Source organism: Salmo salar, chromosome ssa25 (genome assembly GCF_905237065.1).
Source record: "Salmo salar chromosome ssa25, Ssal_v3.1, whole genome shotgun sequence".
In the NCBI taxonomy this organism is placed as follows: domain Eukaryota; kingdom Metazoa; phylum Chordata; class Actinopteri; order Salmoniformes; family Salmonidae; genus Salmo; species Salmo salar.
Genome location: NC_059466.1, coordinates 51293468 through 51310870, shown reverse-complemented (window position 1 = coordinate 51310870; position 17403 = coordinate 51293468). Strand labels below are relative to the sequence as shown.

The window sequence follows — 17403 nt, the reverse complement described above, 5'->3', positions numbered from 1 at the left end:
TGAACTAGACTCCAGTGAACTAGACTCCAGTGAACCAGACTCCAGTGAACCATATTCAAAGTGAACCAGACTCCAGTGAACCAGATTCCAGTGAACCAGATTCCAGTGAACCAGACTCCAGTGAACCAGACTCCAGTGAACCAGACTCCAGTGAACCAGATTCCAGTGAACCATATTCCAGTGAACCAGACTCCAGTGAACCAGATTCCAGTGAACCAGACTCCAGTGAACCAGATTCCAGTGAACCAGTCTCCTGTTTTTTTTTAATTAATTTTTTTATATGCGATGAAGTCCTTTAGCTTGACAGGGTCCATGTATCCATGGCCTGACATGTCAGTTCATTCAGAGAAGCTGGGAGCTGTCAAGAGGTTGAGCTGTACTCCCATCAGATAAGATGTAAGAGAAGCACAGCGGGACCAGGAACACACAGAGAGGCAGGTCTCTAAGGAAATGCGGAAATGTACTGCTCACCAAGGAAGGGCAGACACCTCGCGCTTCGCAGGGAGGGATGGTAGACGACGCTCCACTCCAAATGCCGCATCTAACAGGTCGACAGGTTAAGCAGACTCCAGGCAGACAGCGAGGTCAAACCCAGAAACTAATCCAATTAACATTCCTCAATCATCACCCAACAGCATGACTTTCTCTCTTGTTAATCTCTCTCTCTCTCTCTCTCTAACTCCCCATCTCTCTCTCTCTTTCTCTCTCTCTCTCTCTCTCTCTCTCATTATTTATGATGAGAAGCCTATACTAGAGAAATGTGAAGTTTTAAATGAAATAAGGTTGTTAATGTGGGTGATTGTTAAAAGGACAATATGGCTGCAAACATCAAACGAGCAGCAGGTCATTAAAAAAAACGCAGCACATTAATGTTGGGAATGTATTGTTCCGTTTCTCGTTATCGCAGTCTGAATGTTTGCCTCTTTGCCCGTGTTGAAATGAGAGTGGGAGCAGAGCTGAGAGGACTGGGCTGTCACTGGGGTACGCTGGGTTTAATCTGGATGACCTGAGACCTCACTCCCCTTCCCCTGAGATCTCACTCCAACTTCCCCTGCCCTGAGATCTCACTCCCCTTCCCCTGAGATTTCACTCCGCTTCCCCTGAGACCTCACTCCCCTTCCCCTGAGATCTCACTCCGCTTCCCCTGAGACCTCACTCCCCTTCCCCTGAGATCTCACTCCCCTTCCCCTGAGACCTCACTCCCCTTCCCCTGAGACCTCACTCCCCTTCCCCTGGGATCTCACTCCGCTTCCCCTGAGATCTCACTCCGCTTCCCCTGAGATCTCACTCCCCTTCCCCTGAGATCTCACTCCCCTTCCCCTGAGATCTCACTCCACTTCCCCTGCCCTGAGATCTCACTCCGCTTCCACTGAGATCTCACTCCCCTTCCACTGCCCTGAGATCTCACTCCGCTTCCACTGCCCTGAGATCTCACTCTGCTTCCCCTGCCCTGAGATCTCACTCCGCTTCCCCTGAGATCTCACTCCCCTTCCCCTGATACCTCAGGAAGAGTAGCCGCTGCCTTGACAGGAACTAATGGGGATCCATAAAAAACCCAGGAAGAGTAGCTGCTGCCTTGGCAGGAACTAATGGGGATCCATAATAAACCCCAGGAAGAGTAGCTGCTGCCTTGCCAGGAACTAATGGGGATCCATAATAAACCCCAGGAAGAGTAGCTGCTGCCTTGGCAGGAACTAATGGGGATCCATAATAAACCCCAGGAAGAGTAGCTGCTGCCTTGGCAGGAACTAACGGGGATCCATAATAAACCCCAGGAAGAGTAGCTGCTGCTTTTGTAACAGCTAATGGGGATCCATAATAAAATAAAATGAAAAAAATATATATATATTTAAAAAAAAATGCTCATGCAGACATCAGCTAATGGGGGTTGAACATAAAGAATAAATAATAGGAGAGATGTTTAAGAGTCAGTAGGTGTGTTGTCTTGCCACTGAGGCCAGGCCAGGACCAACGCGGCTCGTTTCAACACGAGTATCTCATCTCGTCTAAGGTCGTTGGTATTACAACGACATCACACTGTATTATTGTTTAAACACGAGATGAGAGTCCACGGCTGAATCTCAAACAGCACCTTATTCCCTACGTAGCCCAATAGGGCTCTGGTTAAAAGTAGTGCACCTACATAAGAGGAATAGGGTGCAATTTTGGGACTCATCCCAGCCCATGTAGCGGTATCTATATTAATAGCAGGTTGTCTCTGGATCGTTCTGAGGCCAAACCAAACGGAGGGTATAGGACTTGGCTCACTGTTCTGCTCTGTAGTTGCTTTCAGATAAAACAGACCAGCAGCTGGGAAAGAAAAGCGTGTGGATTAAATTCACTCTCTACCCCCTTTTCAACATGGACCTAACCCTCCAGTGTTTGCAGATACGAAGGGTATGGGTTAGATCTACAGCAGTGAAGTGGTTGAGTTTCCACCATATTTCTTCCATCTTACAAAATATGCAAACATCGAAGGGCTAGGGCCAGGGGGGGGGGAGAGGAGAGGAGAGGAGATTTGGATTGAACCATATTTTGTCTCGCTAGGAGACATTTCCTGTCAGAGAAGGATAAAGGTAGAAAGCTAGCTACACTACCTAACATCATATCCGTCAATTCCCCAGTCCAGAATGGGAATAGGAAGAAACTGTGTCAAACATGTGATTTACAGAACAACGATCTATCAGGAACAGCATATTCCACTACATCAATCAGAAATATCTGTCTATGGAAACTCCTATTGACCCATACATCCTACAGCCACTCCCATAGAGATACATACTGAAACTCCCATAGAGATACATACTGAAACTCCCATAGAGATACATACTGAAACTCCCATAGAGATACATACTGAAACTACCATAGAGATACATACTGAAACTCCCATAGAGATACATACTGAAACTCCGATAGAGATACATACTGAAACTCCCATAGAGATACATACTGAAACTCCCATAGAGATACTGAAATTCCCATAAAGATACATACTGAAACTCCCATAGAGATACATACTGAAACTCCCATAGAGATACATACTGAAACTCCCATAGAGATACATACTGAAACTCCCATAGAGATACTGAAACTCCCATAGAGATACATACTGAAACTCCCATAGAGATACTGAAACTCCCATAGAGATACATACTGAAACTCCCATAGAGATACATACTGAAACTCCCATAGAGATACTGAAACTCCCATAGAGATACATACTGAAACTCCCATAGAGATACATACTGAAACTCCCATAGAGATACATACCGAAACTCCCATAGAGATACATACTGAAACTCCCATAGAGATACATACTGAAACTCCCATAGAGATACATACCGAAACTCCCATAGAGATACATACTGAAACTCACATAGAGATACATACTGAAACTCCCATAGAGATACATACTGAAACTCCCATAGAGATACATACCGAAACTCCCATAGAGATACATACTGAAACTCCCATAGAGATACTGAAACTCCCATAGCTATCCATACTGAAACTCCCATAGAGATACATACTGAAACTCCCATAGAGATACATACTGAAACTCCCATAGAGATACATACTGAAACAATGTTAAGTCTGAGAGATATGAAAGGGACGATGATGGTTGAGGTTTTGAATTTCAGTGATACAAATCACCAGTCCCAGTCTACATACCTTTCTTGGGGTTAGCAATAGACCTCTAAGGTTCATAAATATCCCCAAGGACAAGGTGACCTGTGTAGAACTACACTCAATACCTTATCATCACACATCAACGCCAATTGAGTTTCATAGTCGCTAAGTAAATCAATAGCATGCTAACCATGTTTCTGCAGGAACGAGGTGGTGAGGGGGCAGTGTTGGACAACAACCTCTGTGTGAAGTGGGACAGTCACATCGAGCTCGCAGTAGGTAATTGTGTCATTCCATCACAAGCACAGAGACACAGGGAGAGAGGGGCGGGAGGGAGAGAGAGAGAGAGAGAGAGAGACTGAGGGAGAGAGGGGCGGGAGGGAGAGAGAGAGAGAGAGACAGGGAGAGAGGGGCGGGAGGGAGAGAGAGAGAGACTGAGGGAGAGAGGGGCGGGAGGGAGAGAGAGAGAGAGAGACAGGGAGAGAGGGGCGGGAGGGAGAGAGAGAGAGAGAGAGAGACTGAGACACAGGGAGAGAGGGGCGGGAGGGAGAGAGAGAGAGAGACTGAGACACAGGCAGAGAGGGGCGGGAGGGAGAGAGAGAGAGAGAGAGACTGAGACACAGGGAGAGAGGGGCGGGAGGGAGAGAGAGAGAGAGAGACTGAGGGAGAGAGGGGCGGGAGGGAGAGAGAGAGAGAGACTGAGACACAGGGAGAGAGGGGCGGGAGGGAGAGAGAGAGAGAGACTGAGGGAGAGAGGGGCGGGAGGGAGAGAGAGAGAGAGAGACTGAGACACAGGGAGAGAGGGGCGGGAGGGAGAGAGAGAGAGAGAGACTGAGACACAGGGAGAGAGGGGCGGGAGAGAGAGAGAGAGAGAGAGAGAGAGACTCAGACACAGGGAGAGAGGGGCGGGAGAGAGAGAGAGAGAGAGAGAGAGAGAGAGACTGAGACACAGGGAGAGAGGGGCGGGAGAGAGAGAGAGACTGAGACACAGGGAGAGAGGGGCGGGAGGGAGAGAGAGAGAGACTGAGACACAGGGAGAGAGGGGCATGAGAGAGAGAGAGAGAGAGAGAGAGAGAGAGACTGAGACAGAGGGAGAGAGGGGCGGGAGGGAGAGAGAGAGAGAGAGAGAGACTGAGGGAGAGAGGGGCGGGAGGGAGAGAGACAGACAGAGGGAGACAGAGGAGAGGGGGAGGGAGAGAGACAGACAGACAGAGGGAGACAGAAGAGAGGGAGAGAGACGGGGCCAGACCAGCCAGCCAGTCAGAATCAGACAGGGCCAGACCAGACCCGCCAGTCAGAACAGAAAAGGGGAGACCAGATAAATCAGACAGGGCCAGACCAGCCAGCCAGAATCAGACAGGGCCAGACCAGCCAGTCAGTCAGAATCAGACAGGGTCAGACCAGCCAGCCAGTCAGAATCAGACAGGGCCAGACCAGCCAGCCAGTCAGAATCAGACAGCCCCTTCCTGTTGGGCGGAGATTAAACAGCCCCTTCCTGTTGGGCGGAGATTAAACAGCCCCTTCCTGTTGGGGTGGAGATTAAACAGCTCCTTCCTGTTGGGGCGGAGATTAAACAGTCCCTCCCTGTTGGGCGGAGATTAAACAGCCCCTCCCTGTGGGGCGGAGATTTAACAGCCCCTCCCTGTGGGGCGGAGGTTAAACAGCCCCTTCCTGTTGGGCGGAGATTAAACAGCCCCTCCCTGTTGGGCGGAGATTTAACAGCCCCTCCCTGTTGGGCGGCGGAGATTAAACAGCCCCTCCCTGTTGGGCGGAAATTAAACAGCCCCTTCCTGTTGGGGCGGAGATTAAACAGCCCCTTCCTGCTGGGGCGGAGATTAAACAGCCCCTTCCTGTTGGGGCGGAGATTAAACAGCCCCTTCCTGTTGGGGCGGAGATTAAACAGCCCCTTCCTGTTGGGGCGGAGATTAAACAGCCCCTTCCTGTTGGGGCGGAGATTAAACAGCCCCTCCTCATATGTCTTCACAGAAGCGAGAGAGGAAGATTGAGGGAGGGATGGTGGGATTGCCTCTAACGACCACAGAGCTAGCTAGCTGGTTTTTAAAATGACCTCTATCCGTACTCTCAAAACCCTTGTGATATGATCTAAGAGGCAGTTTAAAGCTAACCACAGTACTGACTGGTAATTTCCTGGTTGGGAAGTTTTAGCGCTTGGCTAACTACACAGGCACTAGCCGCCCTATGGCTTTCTATGTCCTAACAACACCTTATACATGGCTTATCATCTAGAGATGGCATGTAGGAGCTGGATGGCATCCTGATGGATAAGCCATTACTAATACATGGAGAGGAGGGAGGAGGGAGGGAGGGAGGGAGGGAGGGAGGGAGGGAGGGAGGGAGGGAGGGAGGGAGGGAGGGAGGGAGGGAGGGAGGGAGGGAGGGAGGGAGGGAGGGATGGATGGAGGGAGGGAGGGATGGAGGGAGGGAGGGAGGGAGGCAGGCAGGGGAGGGAGGGAGGGAGGGAGGGAGGGATGGAGGGAGGAGGGAGGGAGGGAGGGATGGAGGGAGGGAGGGAGGTATGGAGGGAGAGACAGAGAGTAATATGTGAGCTAATGTGAGTAACACTACATCAGGTACCCAGCTGCTCCCTCCCTCCCTCCCTCCTTCCCTCCCTCCCTCCCTCCCTCCCTACATCTCTCCATCCCTCCCTCCATCCCTCCCTCCCTGCCTCCATACCTCCCTCTATCCATCCATCCCTCCCTCCATCCCTCCCTCCCTGCCCCCAGACCTCCCTCCCTCCCTACATCCCTCCCTACCTGCCTGCCTCCCTCCCTCCCTACATCCCTCCCTGCCTGCCTGCCTCCCTCCCTCCCTGCCTCCCTCCCTCCATCCCTCCCTCCCTGTCTCCATCCCTCCCTCCCTGTCTCCATCCCTCCCTCCCTGTCTCCCTCCCTCCCTCCCTCCCTCCCTACATCCCTCCCTGCCTGCCTGCCTGCCTCCCTCCCTCCCTGCCTCCCTCCCTCCATCCCTCCCTCCCTGTCTCCATCCCTCCCTCCCTGTCTCCATCCCTCCCTCCCTGTCTCCCTCCCTCCCTGTCTCCCTCCCTCCCTCCCTCCTTTCTCAGAAAAGGCAATTTAAGTCAATTAAGCAGAAAATCAGTCAGAAAATGAATTATCCAGCCTTCTGATCTCATCAGGACCGCATGCTGATCAAGAGGGCAGATTATCACACTAAAATTACAGTTTTAAAAAAATCCCCTTGTAACCATGGTCACCTTACCTACCCTCTCTGTCTGCTTCCCAAATGGCTCCCTATTCCCTATGTAGTGCACTAATTTAGACAAGAGCCCTATGGAACCCTATTCCCTATATAGTGCACTACTTTATAGACAAGAGCCTATAGGGCAGTAGACTGGCACATGAGGCAAGTCAAAATTAGTGCAATTGTATAGGGGGGGTAGGGGAGTCATTTAGGACACACACCCACTTCACCCTTTCTGTTAGGCCAAGGTGAACCAAGGGAAGAGGAGGCTGCTCTTCACAAATCAATATAGATACACAAGCAGCCTTCAATTATATATCAAGTGTTGTTGGTTTTATGTACCAATCAACGCAACAATGCCTTCCCCCAAAACACACCTGTGTCTCAAATCGCACCCTAATTCCTATATATAGCCCATATGGACCCTGGTCAAAAGTAGTGCACCATAATAGGGAATAGGGTGCCACATTTGGGACGTAGTTGGAACTGAACTCTCTCTGCAGCTTGAAAACCCGTGGAACAAAATAACTATTCAGCATCTCCTAGCAACAAAGGAAGCCCATTCACACAGCCACTCACGACAACACAGCTGCTGCTCTTTTCAGAACTACACTTCAAGTCTACCGTTCAGAGTGAATGAATCAGCTCCAAGTGAATCAGCTCCAAGTGAATCAGCTCCAAGTGAATCAGTTCCAAGGTATTGTTCCCTTTTCTACTGTTCAGAGTGAATGAATCAGCTCCAAGTGAATCAGCTCCAAGTGAATCAGCTCCAAGGTATTGTTCCCTTTTCTACTGTTCAGTTTGAATGAATCAGCTCCAAGTGAATCAGCTCCAAGTGAATCAGCTCCAAGGTATTGCTCCCTTTTCTACTGTTCAGAGTGAATGAATCAGCTCCAAGTGAATCAGCTCCAAGTGAATCAGCTCCAAGGTATTGTTCCCTTTTCTACTGTTCAGTTTGAATGAATCAGCTCCAAGTGAATCAGCTCCAAGTGAATCAGCTCCAAGGTATTGTTCCATTTTCTACTGTTCAGAGTGAATGAATCAGCTCCAAGTGAATCAGCTCCAAGTGAATCAGCTCCAAGGTATTGCTCCCTTTTCTACTGTTCAGAGTGAATGAATCAGCTCCAAGTGAATCAGCTCCAAGTGAATCAGCTCCAAGTGAATCAGTTCCAAGGTATTGTTCCCTTTTCTACTGTTCAGAGTGAATGAATCAGCTCCAAGTGAATCAGCTCCAAGTGAATCAGCTCCAAGTGAATCAGTTCCAAGGTATTGTTCCATTTCTACTGTTCAGAGTGAATGAATCAGCTCCAAGGTATTGATCCGTTTCTACTGTTCAGAGTGAATGAATCAGCTCCAAGGTATTGATCCGTTTCTACTGTTCAGAGTGAATGAATCAGCTCCAAGTGAATCAGCTCCAAGGTATTGTTCCATTTTCTGCTGTTCAGAGTGAATGAATCAGATCCAAGTGAATCAGCTCCAAGTGAATCAGTTCCAAAGTATTGTTCCATTTTCTACTGTTCAGAGTGAATGAATCAGCTCCAAGTGAATCAGTTCCAAGGTATTGTTCCCTTTTCTACTGTTCAGAGTGAATGAATCAGCTCCAAGTGAATCAACTCCAAGTGAATCAGCTCCAAGTGAATCAGCTCCAAGTGAATCAGCTCCAAGTGAATCAGCTCCAAGGTATTGCTCCCTTTTCTACTGTTCAGAGTGAATGAATCAGCTCCAAGTGAATCAGCTCCAAGTGAATCAGCTCCAAGGTATTGCTCCATTTTCCTTTTATATATTCAGAAACGTATTGTATTTGTCCTCGGAGCATGTGCAGACCAGCTGGCTGAAGTGTTTACGGAGATATTCAGTCTCTCCCTATCCCAGTCTGTTGTCCCCACCTGCTTCAAGATGTTCACCATTGGGGATGGCTGACGTTTTAAGGGGCTCCTAACCAACTTCCTTCGCATTAATGCTCATCTACATTTTACATTTACGTCATTTAGCAGACGCTCTTATCCAGGGCGACTTACAAATTGGTGCATTCACCTTATGATATCCAGTGGAACAACCACTTTACAATAGTACATCTATATCTTTTAAGGGGGGGGGTTAGAAGGATTACTTTATCCTATCCCAGGTATTCCTTAAAGAGGTGGGGTTTCAGGTGTCTCCGGAAGGTGGTGATTGACTCCGCTGTCCTGGCGTCGTGAGGGAGCTTGTTCCACCATTGGGGTGCCAGAGCAGCGAACAGTTTTGACTGGGCTGAGCGGGAACTGTGCTTCCTCAGAGGTAGGGAGGCGAGCAGGCCAGAGGTGGATGAACGCAGTGCCCTTGTTTGGGTGTAGGGCCTGATCAGAGCCTGAAGGTACGGAGGTGCCGTTCCCCTCACGGCTCCGTAGGCAATCACCATGGTCTTGTAGCGGATGCGAGCTTCAACTGGAAGCCAGTGGAGAGAGCGGAGGAGCGGGGTGACGTGAGAGAACTTGGGAAGGTTGAACACCAGACGGGCTGCGGCGTTCTGGATGAGTTGTAGGGGTTTAATGGCACAGGCAGGGAGCCCAGCCAACAGCGAGTTGCAGTAATCCAGACGGGAGATGACAAGTGCCTGGATTAGGACCTGCGCAGCTTCCTGTGTGAGGCAGGGTCGTACTCTGCGAATGTTGTAGAGCATGAACCTACAGGGTACAGTACAGTACCCTACTCTACTGCACCCTACACTACCCTACTGTACCCTACTGTACTGCACCTTACTGTACCCTACTGTACCCTACTGTACTGTACCCTACTGTACTGTACCCTACTGTACTGTACACTACTGTACCCTACTGTACTGTACCCTACTGTACCCTACCCCACCCTACTGCACCCTACTGTTCTGTACCCTACTGTACCCTACTGTTCTGTACCCTACTGTACTGTACCCTACTGTACTGTACCCTACTGTACCCTACTGTTCTGTACCCTACTGTACCCTACTGTACTGTACCCTACTGTACCCTGCTGTTCTGTACCCTACTGTACCCTACTGTTCTGTACCCTACTGTACCCTACTGTTCTGTACCCTACTGTACTGTACCCTACTGTTCTGTACCCTACTGTACCCTACTGTTCTGTACCCTACTGTACTGCACCCTACTGTACTGTACCCTACTGTACCCTACTGTACTGTACCCTACTGTACCCTACTGCACCCTACTGTTCTGTACCCTACTGTACCCTACTGTTCTGTACCCTACTGTACCCTACTGTACTGTACCCTACTGTACTGTACCCTACTGTACTGTACCCTACTGTACCCTACTGTACTGTAACCTACTGTACCCTACTGCACCCTACTGTTCTGTACCCTACTGTACCCTACTGTTCTGTACCCTACTGTACCCTACTGTACTGTACCCTACTGTACTGTACCCTACTGCACCCTACTGTTCTGTATCCTACTGTACCCTACTGTTCTGTACCCTACTGTACTGTACCCTACTGCACCCTACTGTACTGTACCCTACTGTACCCTACTGTACTGTACCCTACTGTACCCTACTGTACTGTACCCTACTGTACCCTACTGTACTGTACCCTACTGTACCCTACTGTACTGTACCCTACTGTACCGTACCCTACTGTACCCTACTGTTCTGTACCCTACTGTACCCTACTGTACTGTACCCTACTGCACCCTACTGCACCCTACTGTTCTGTACCCTACTGTACTGCACCCTACTGTACTGTACCCTACTGTACCCTACTGTACTGTACCCTACCTGACCCTACTGCACCCTACTGTTCTGTACCCTACTGTACCCTACTGTTCTGTACCCTACTGTACCCTACTGTACTGTACCCTACTGTACTGTACCCTACTGTACCCTACTGTACTGTAACCTACTGTACCCTACTGCACCCTACTGTTCTGTACCCTACTGTACCCTACTGTTCTGTACCCTACTGTACCCTACTGTACTGTACCCTACTGTACTGTACCCTACTGTACTGTACCCTACTGCACCCTACTGTTCTGTATCCTACTGTACCCTACTGTTCTGTACCCTACTGTACCCTACTGTACTGTACCCTACTGCACCCTACTGTACTGTACCCTACTGTACCCTACTGTACTGTACCCTACTGTACCCTACTGTACTGTACCCTACTGTACCCTACTGTACTGTACCCTACTGTACCGTACCCTACTGTACCCTACTGTTCTGTACCCTACTGTACCCTACTGTACTGTACCCTACTGCACCCTACTGCACCCTACTGTTCTGTACCCTACTGTACCCTACTGTACTGTACCCTACTGTACCCTACTGTACTGTACCCTACTGTACCCTACTGTACTGTACCCTACTGTACTCTACTGTACTGTACACTACTGTACCCTACTGTACTGTACCCTACTGTACCGTACCCTACTGTACTGTACCCTACTGTACCCTACTGTTCTGTACCCTACTGCACCCTACTGTACTGTACCCTACTGTACCCTACTGTACTGTACCCTACTGTACCCTACTGTACCCTACTGTACTGTACCCTACTGTACCCTACTGTACTGTACCCTACTGTACCCTACTGTTCTGTACCCTACTGTTCTGTACCCTACTGTACCCTACTGTACTGTACCCTACTGTACTGTACCCTACTGTACCCTACTGTACTGTACCCTACTGTACCCTACTGGACCCTACTGTACTGTACCCTACTGTACTGTACCCTACTGTACCCTACTGGACCCTACTGTACTGTACCCAACCCTACTGTACCCTACTGTACCCTACTGTACTGTACCCTAGTGGACCCTACTGTACTGTACCCTACTGTACCCTACTGTACTGTACCCTACTGTACTCTACTGTACCCTACTGTACTGTACCCTACTGTACCCTACTGTACTGTACCCTACTGTACCCTACTGTACCCTACTGTACTGTACCCTACTGTACTGTACCCTACTGTACCCTACTGTACTGTACCCTACTGTACCCTACTGTACCCTACTGTACTCTTTGTTTTTAGTTTTACCCCTTTTTCGCATTAATTTTCATGGTTTCCAATTGATATTTACTGTCTTGTCTCATCGCTGCAACTCCCGTACGGACTCGGGAGAGGTCGAAGGTCGAGAGCCATGCGTCCTCCGAAACACGACCCAACCAAGCCGCACTTCTTCTTGACACAATGCCCATCCAACCAGGAAGCCAGCCGCACCAATATGTCGGAGGAAAACACCGTACACCTGGCGACCTGGTCAGCATGCACTGCACCCGGGCCCGCCACAGGAGTCGCTAGTGTGCGATGGGACAAGGATATCCCTGCCGGGCCAAACCCTCCCCTAACACGGACGACGCCGGGCCAACTGTGTGCCGGCTGCGACAGGGCCTGGACTCGTACCCAGAATCTCTAGTGACACAGCTAGCAACTGCGATGCAGTGCCTTAGACCACTGCGCCACTCGGGAGGCCAACACTCCTCTATTCTACTGTACCCTTTAAAATATCTACTTCTGTACATACAGTCTCATTCCTAGTGTATATTTCTGGGTATATTCATAGGTTGCATGTGGATCACTGTTATTGGGTTGTTAACTGGATTGGTTCTGACATTTCAGGATTTCTTGTTTTTAAGTTTTTGATTGTTTGCTTAACTGTTTGACATGCACCATCATGCACCATCAAGAGCTGGTAACACAAGTATTTAACTGCGCCATCAAGAGCTGGTAACACAAGCATTTAACTGCGCCGTCAGGAGCTGGTAACACAAGCATTTAACTGCGCCATCAAGAGCTGGTAACACAGGCATTTAACTGCGCCGTCAGGAGCTGGTAACACAAGCATTTAACTGCGCCGTCAGGAGCTGGTAACACAAGTATTTAACTGCGCCGTCAGAAGCTGGTAACACAAGCATTTAACTGCACCGTCAGGAGCTGGTAACACAAGCATTTAACTGCGCCATCAGGAGCTGGTAACACAAGCATTTAACTGCACCGTCAGGAGCTGGTAACACAAGCATTTAACTGCGCCGTCAGGAGCTGGTAACACAAGCATTTAACTGCACCGTCAGGAGCTGGTAACACAAGCATTTAACTGTGCCGTTAGGAGCTGGTAACACAAGCATTTAACTGCACCGTCAGGAGCTGGTAACACAAGCATTTAACTGCGCCGTTAGGAGCTGGTAATACAAGTATTTAACTGCACCGTCAGGAGCTGGTAACACAAGCATTTAACTGCGCCGTCAGGAGCTGGTAACACAAGCATTTAACTGCACCGTCAGGAGCTGGTAACACAAGCATTTAACTGCGCCGTCAGGAGCTGGTAACACAAGCATTTAACTGCACCGTTAGGAGCTGGTAACACATTTAATCCATCTGTTAAACTGTGTACGCCACCAATAAACGTTGATTTGATAGCTAATGAAATAAAGGACAGATAAACGCTGATCACCCAAGCCAGGGGTGAACTGAGTAGAGGACTTTGACAAGGCTGGGGTAGGGCTGGGGTAGGGCTGGGGTAGGGCTGGGGTAGGGTTGTGACAGGGCTGGGGTAGGGCTGGGGTAGGGTTGTGACAGGGCTGGGGTAGGGCTGGGGTAGGGCTGGGGTAGGGTTGTGACAGGGGCTGGGGTAGGGCTGGGGTAGTGCTGGGGTAGGGTTGTGACAGGGCTGGGGTAGGGCTGGGGTAGGGCTGGGGTAGGGTTGTGACAGGGCTGGGGTAGGGCTGGGGTAGGGCTGGGGTAGGGTTGTGACAGGGCTGGGGTAGGACTGGGGTAGGGCTGGGATAGGGCTGGGGTAGGGTTGTGATAGGGCTGGGGTAGGGTTGTGATAGGGCTGGGGTAGGGCTGGGGTAGGGCTGGGGTAGGGTTGTGACATGGATGGGGTAGGGCTGGGGTAGGGTTGTGACAGGGCTGGGGTAGGGCAAGGGTAGGGTTGTGATAGGGCTGGGGTAGGGTTGTGATAGGGCTGGGGTAGGGTTGTGATAGGGCTGGGTAAGGTAGGGCTGGGGTATGGTTGTGATAGGGCTGGGTAAGGTAGGGCTGGGGTAGGGTTGTGACAGGGCTGGGTAAGGTAGGGCTGCGGTATGGTTGTGATAGGGCTGGGTAAGGTAGGGCTGGGGTAGGGTTGTGATAGGGCTGGGTAAGGTAGGGCTGGGGGAGGGTTGTGATAGGGCTGGGTAAGGTAGGGCTGGGGTAGGGTTGTGATAGGGCTGGTAAGGTAGGGCTGGGGTAGGGTTGTGATAGGGCTGGGGTAGGGGTTGTGATAGGGCTGGGGTAGGTTTGTGACAGGGCTGGGTAAGGTAGGGCTGGGGTAGGGTTGTGACAGGGCTGGGTAAGGTAGGGCTGGGGTAGGGTTGTGACAGGGCTGGGTAAGGTAGGGCTGGGGTAGGGCTGGGGTATGGTTGTGATAGGGCTGGGTAGGGCTGGGGTAGGGTTGTGATAGGGCTGGGTAAGGTAGGGCTGGGGTAGGGTTGTGATAGGGCTGGGTAAGGTAGGGGCTGGGGTAGGGTTGTGATAGGGCTGGGTAAGGTAGGGCTGGGGTAGGGTTGTGACAGGGCTGGGTAAGGTAGGGCTGGGGTAGGGTTGTGATAGGGCTGGGGTAGGGTTGTGATAGGGCTGGGTAAGGTAGGGCTGGAGTAGGGTTGTGATAGGGCTGGGGTAGGGTTGTGATAGGGCTGGGTAAGGTAGGGCTGGGGTAGGGTTGTGATAGGGCTGGGTAAGGTAGGGCTGGGGTAGGGGTTGTGATAGGGCTGGGGTAGGGTTGTGACAGGGCTGGGGTAGGGCTGGGGTAGGGTTATGATAGGGCTGGGGTAGGGTTGTGATAGGGCTGGGGTAGGGCTGGGGTAGGGCTGTGATAGGGCTGGGGTAGGGCTGTGATAGGGCTGGGGTAGGGTTGTGATAGGGCTGGGTAAGGTAGGGCTGGGGTAGGGTTGTGATAGGGCTGGGGTAGGGTTGTGATAGGGCTGGGTAAGGTAGGGCTGGGGTAGGGGTTGTGATAGGGCTGGGTAAGGTAGGGGCTGGGGTAGGGTTGTGACAGGGCTGGGTAAGGTAGGGGTGGGGTAGGGTAGTGATAGGGCTGGGTAAGGTAGGGCTGGGGTAGGGGTTGTGATAGGGCTGGGTAAGGTAGGGCTGGGGTAGGGTAGTGATAGGGCTGGGTAAGGTAGGGGCTGGGGTAGGGTTGTGATAGGGCTGGGGTAGGGCTGGGGTAGGGCTGGGGTAGGGTTGTGACAGGGCTGGGGTAGGGCTGGGGTAGTGCTGGGGTAGGGTTGTGACAGGGCTGGGGTAGGGCTGGGGTAGGGCTGGGGTAGGGTTGTGACAGGGCTGGGGTAGGGCTGGGGTAGGGGCTGGGTAGGGTTGTGACAGGGCTGGGGTAGGACTGGGGTAGGGGCTGGGATAGGGCTGGGGTAGGGTTGTGATAGGGCTGGGGTAGGGTTGTGATAGGGCTGGGGTAGGGCTGGGGTAGGGCTGGGGTAGGGTTGTGACATGGATGGGGTAGGGCTGGGGTAGGGTTGTGACAGGGCTGGGGTAGGGCTGGGGTAGGGTTGTGATAGGGCTGGGGTAGGGTTGTGATAGGGCTGGGGTAGGGTTGTGATAGGGCTGGGTAAGGTAGGGCTGGGGTATGGTTGTGATAGGGCTGGGTAAGGTAGGGCTGGGGTAGGGTTGTGACAGGGCTGGGTAAGGTAGGGCTGCGGTATGGTTGTGATAGGGCTGGGTAAGGTAGGGCTGGGGTAGGGTTGTGATAGGGCTGGGTAAGGTAGGGCTGGGGGAGGGTTGTGATAGGGCTGGGTAAGGTAGGGCTGGGGTAGGGTTGTGATAGGGCTGGTAAGGTAGGGCTGGGGTAGGGTTGTGATAGGGCTGGGGTAGGGTTGTGATAGGGCTGGGGTAGGTTTGTGACAGGGCTGGGTAAGGTAGGGCTGGGGTAGGGTTGTGACAGGGCTGGGTAAGGTAGGGCTGGGGTAGGGTTGTGACAGGGCTGGGTAAGGTAGGGCTGGGGTAGGGCTGGGGTATGGTTGTGATAGGGCTGGGTAGGGCTGGGGTAGGGTTGTGATAGGGCTGGGTAAGGTAGGGCTGGGGTAGGGTTGTGATAGGGCTGGGTAAGGTAGGGCTGGGGTAGGGTTGTGATAGGGCTGGGTAAGGTAGGGCTGGGGTAGGGTTGTGACAGGGCTGGGTAAGGTAGGGCTGGGGTAGGGTTGTGATAGGGCTGGGGTAGGGTTGTGATAGGGCTGGGTAAGGTAGGGCTGGAGTAGGGTTGTGATAGGGCTGGGGTAGGGTTGTGATAGGGCTGGGTAAGGTAGGGCTGGGGTAGGGTTGTGATAGGGCTGGGTAAGGTAGGGCTGGGGTAGGGTTGTGATAGGGCTGGGGTAGGGTTGTGACAGGGCTGGGGTAGGGCTGGGGTAGGGTTATGATAGGGCTGGGGTAGGGTTGTGATAGGGCTGGGGTAGGGCTGGGGTAGGGCTGTGATAGGGCTGGGGTAGGGCTGTGATAGGGCTGGGGTAGGGTTGTGATAGGGCTGGGTAAGGTAGGGCTGGGGTAGGGTTGTGATAGGGCTGGGGTAGGGTTGTGATAGGGCTGGGTAAGGTAGGGCTGGGGTAGGGTTGTGATAGGGCTGGGTAAGGTAGGGCTGGGGTAGGGTTGTGACAGGGCTGGGTAAGGTAGGGGTGGGGTAGGGTAGTGATAGGGCTGGGTAAGGTAGGGCTGGGGTAGGGTTGTGATAGGGCTGGGTAAGGTAGGGCTGGGGTAGGGTAGTGATAGGGCTGGGTAAGGTAGGGCTGGGGTAGGGTTGTGATAAGGATTAGGGGGTTGTGTTATCATTGATCAAAAAGGGTTGATTGACGGTTTTCACAATGCCACTCACGTTGTGCTGGTTATGAGTCACAATGCCACTCACTTTGTGCTGGTTATGAGTCACAATGCCACTCACTTTGTGCTGGTTATGAGTCACTCACTTTGTGCTGGTTATGAGTCACAATGCCACTCACTTTGTGCTGGTTATGAGTCACAATGACACTCACTTTGTGCTGGTTATGAGTCACTCACTTTGTGCTGGTTATGAGTCACAATGCCACTCACTTTGTGTTGGTTATGAGTCACAATGCCACTCACTTTGTGCTGGTTATGAGTCACAATGCCACTCACTTTGTGCTGGTTATGAGTCACTATGCCACTCACTTTGTGCTGGTTAAGAGTCACAATGCCACTCACTTTGTGCTGGTTATGAGTCACAATGCCACTCACTTTGTGCTGGTTATGAGTCACAATGCCACTCACTTTGTGCTGGTTATGAGTCACTCACTTTGTGCTGGTTATGAGTCACAATGCCACTCACTTTGTGCTGGTTATGAGTCACTCACTTTGTGCTGGTTATGAGTCACAATGCCACTCACTTTGTGTTGGTTATGAGTCACTTTGTGCTGGTTAAGATTCACAATGCCACTCACTTTGTGCTGGTTATGAGTCACTCACTTTGTGCTGGTTATGAGTCACAATGCCACTCACTTTGTGTTGGTTATGAGTCACAATGCCACTCACTTTGTGCTGGTTATGAGTCACAATGCCACTCACTTTGTGCTGGTTATGAGT

General features: G+C 51.4%; 1 protein-coding gene across 4 annotated transcripts in view; it reads right to left on the bottom strand.

Annotated features, from left to right (window-relative positions):
• Positions 1 to 17403, bottom strand: part of pard3bb (par-3 family cell polarity regulator beta b) — a 631603-nt gene that overhangs the window by 78659 nt on the left and 535541 nt on the right. The gene's annotated exons all lie outside the window — the stretch shown is intronic.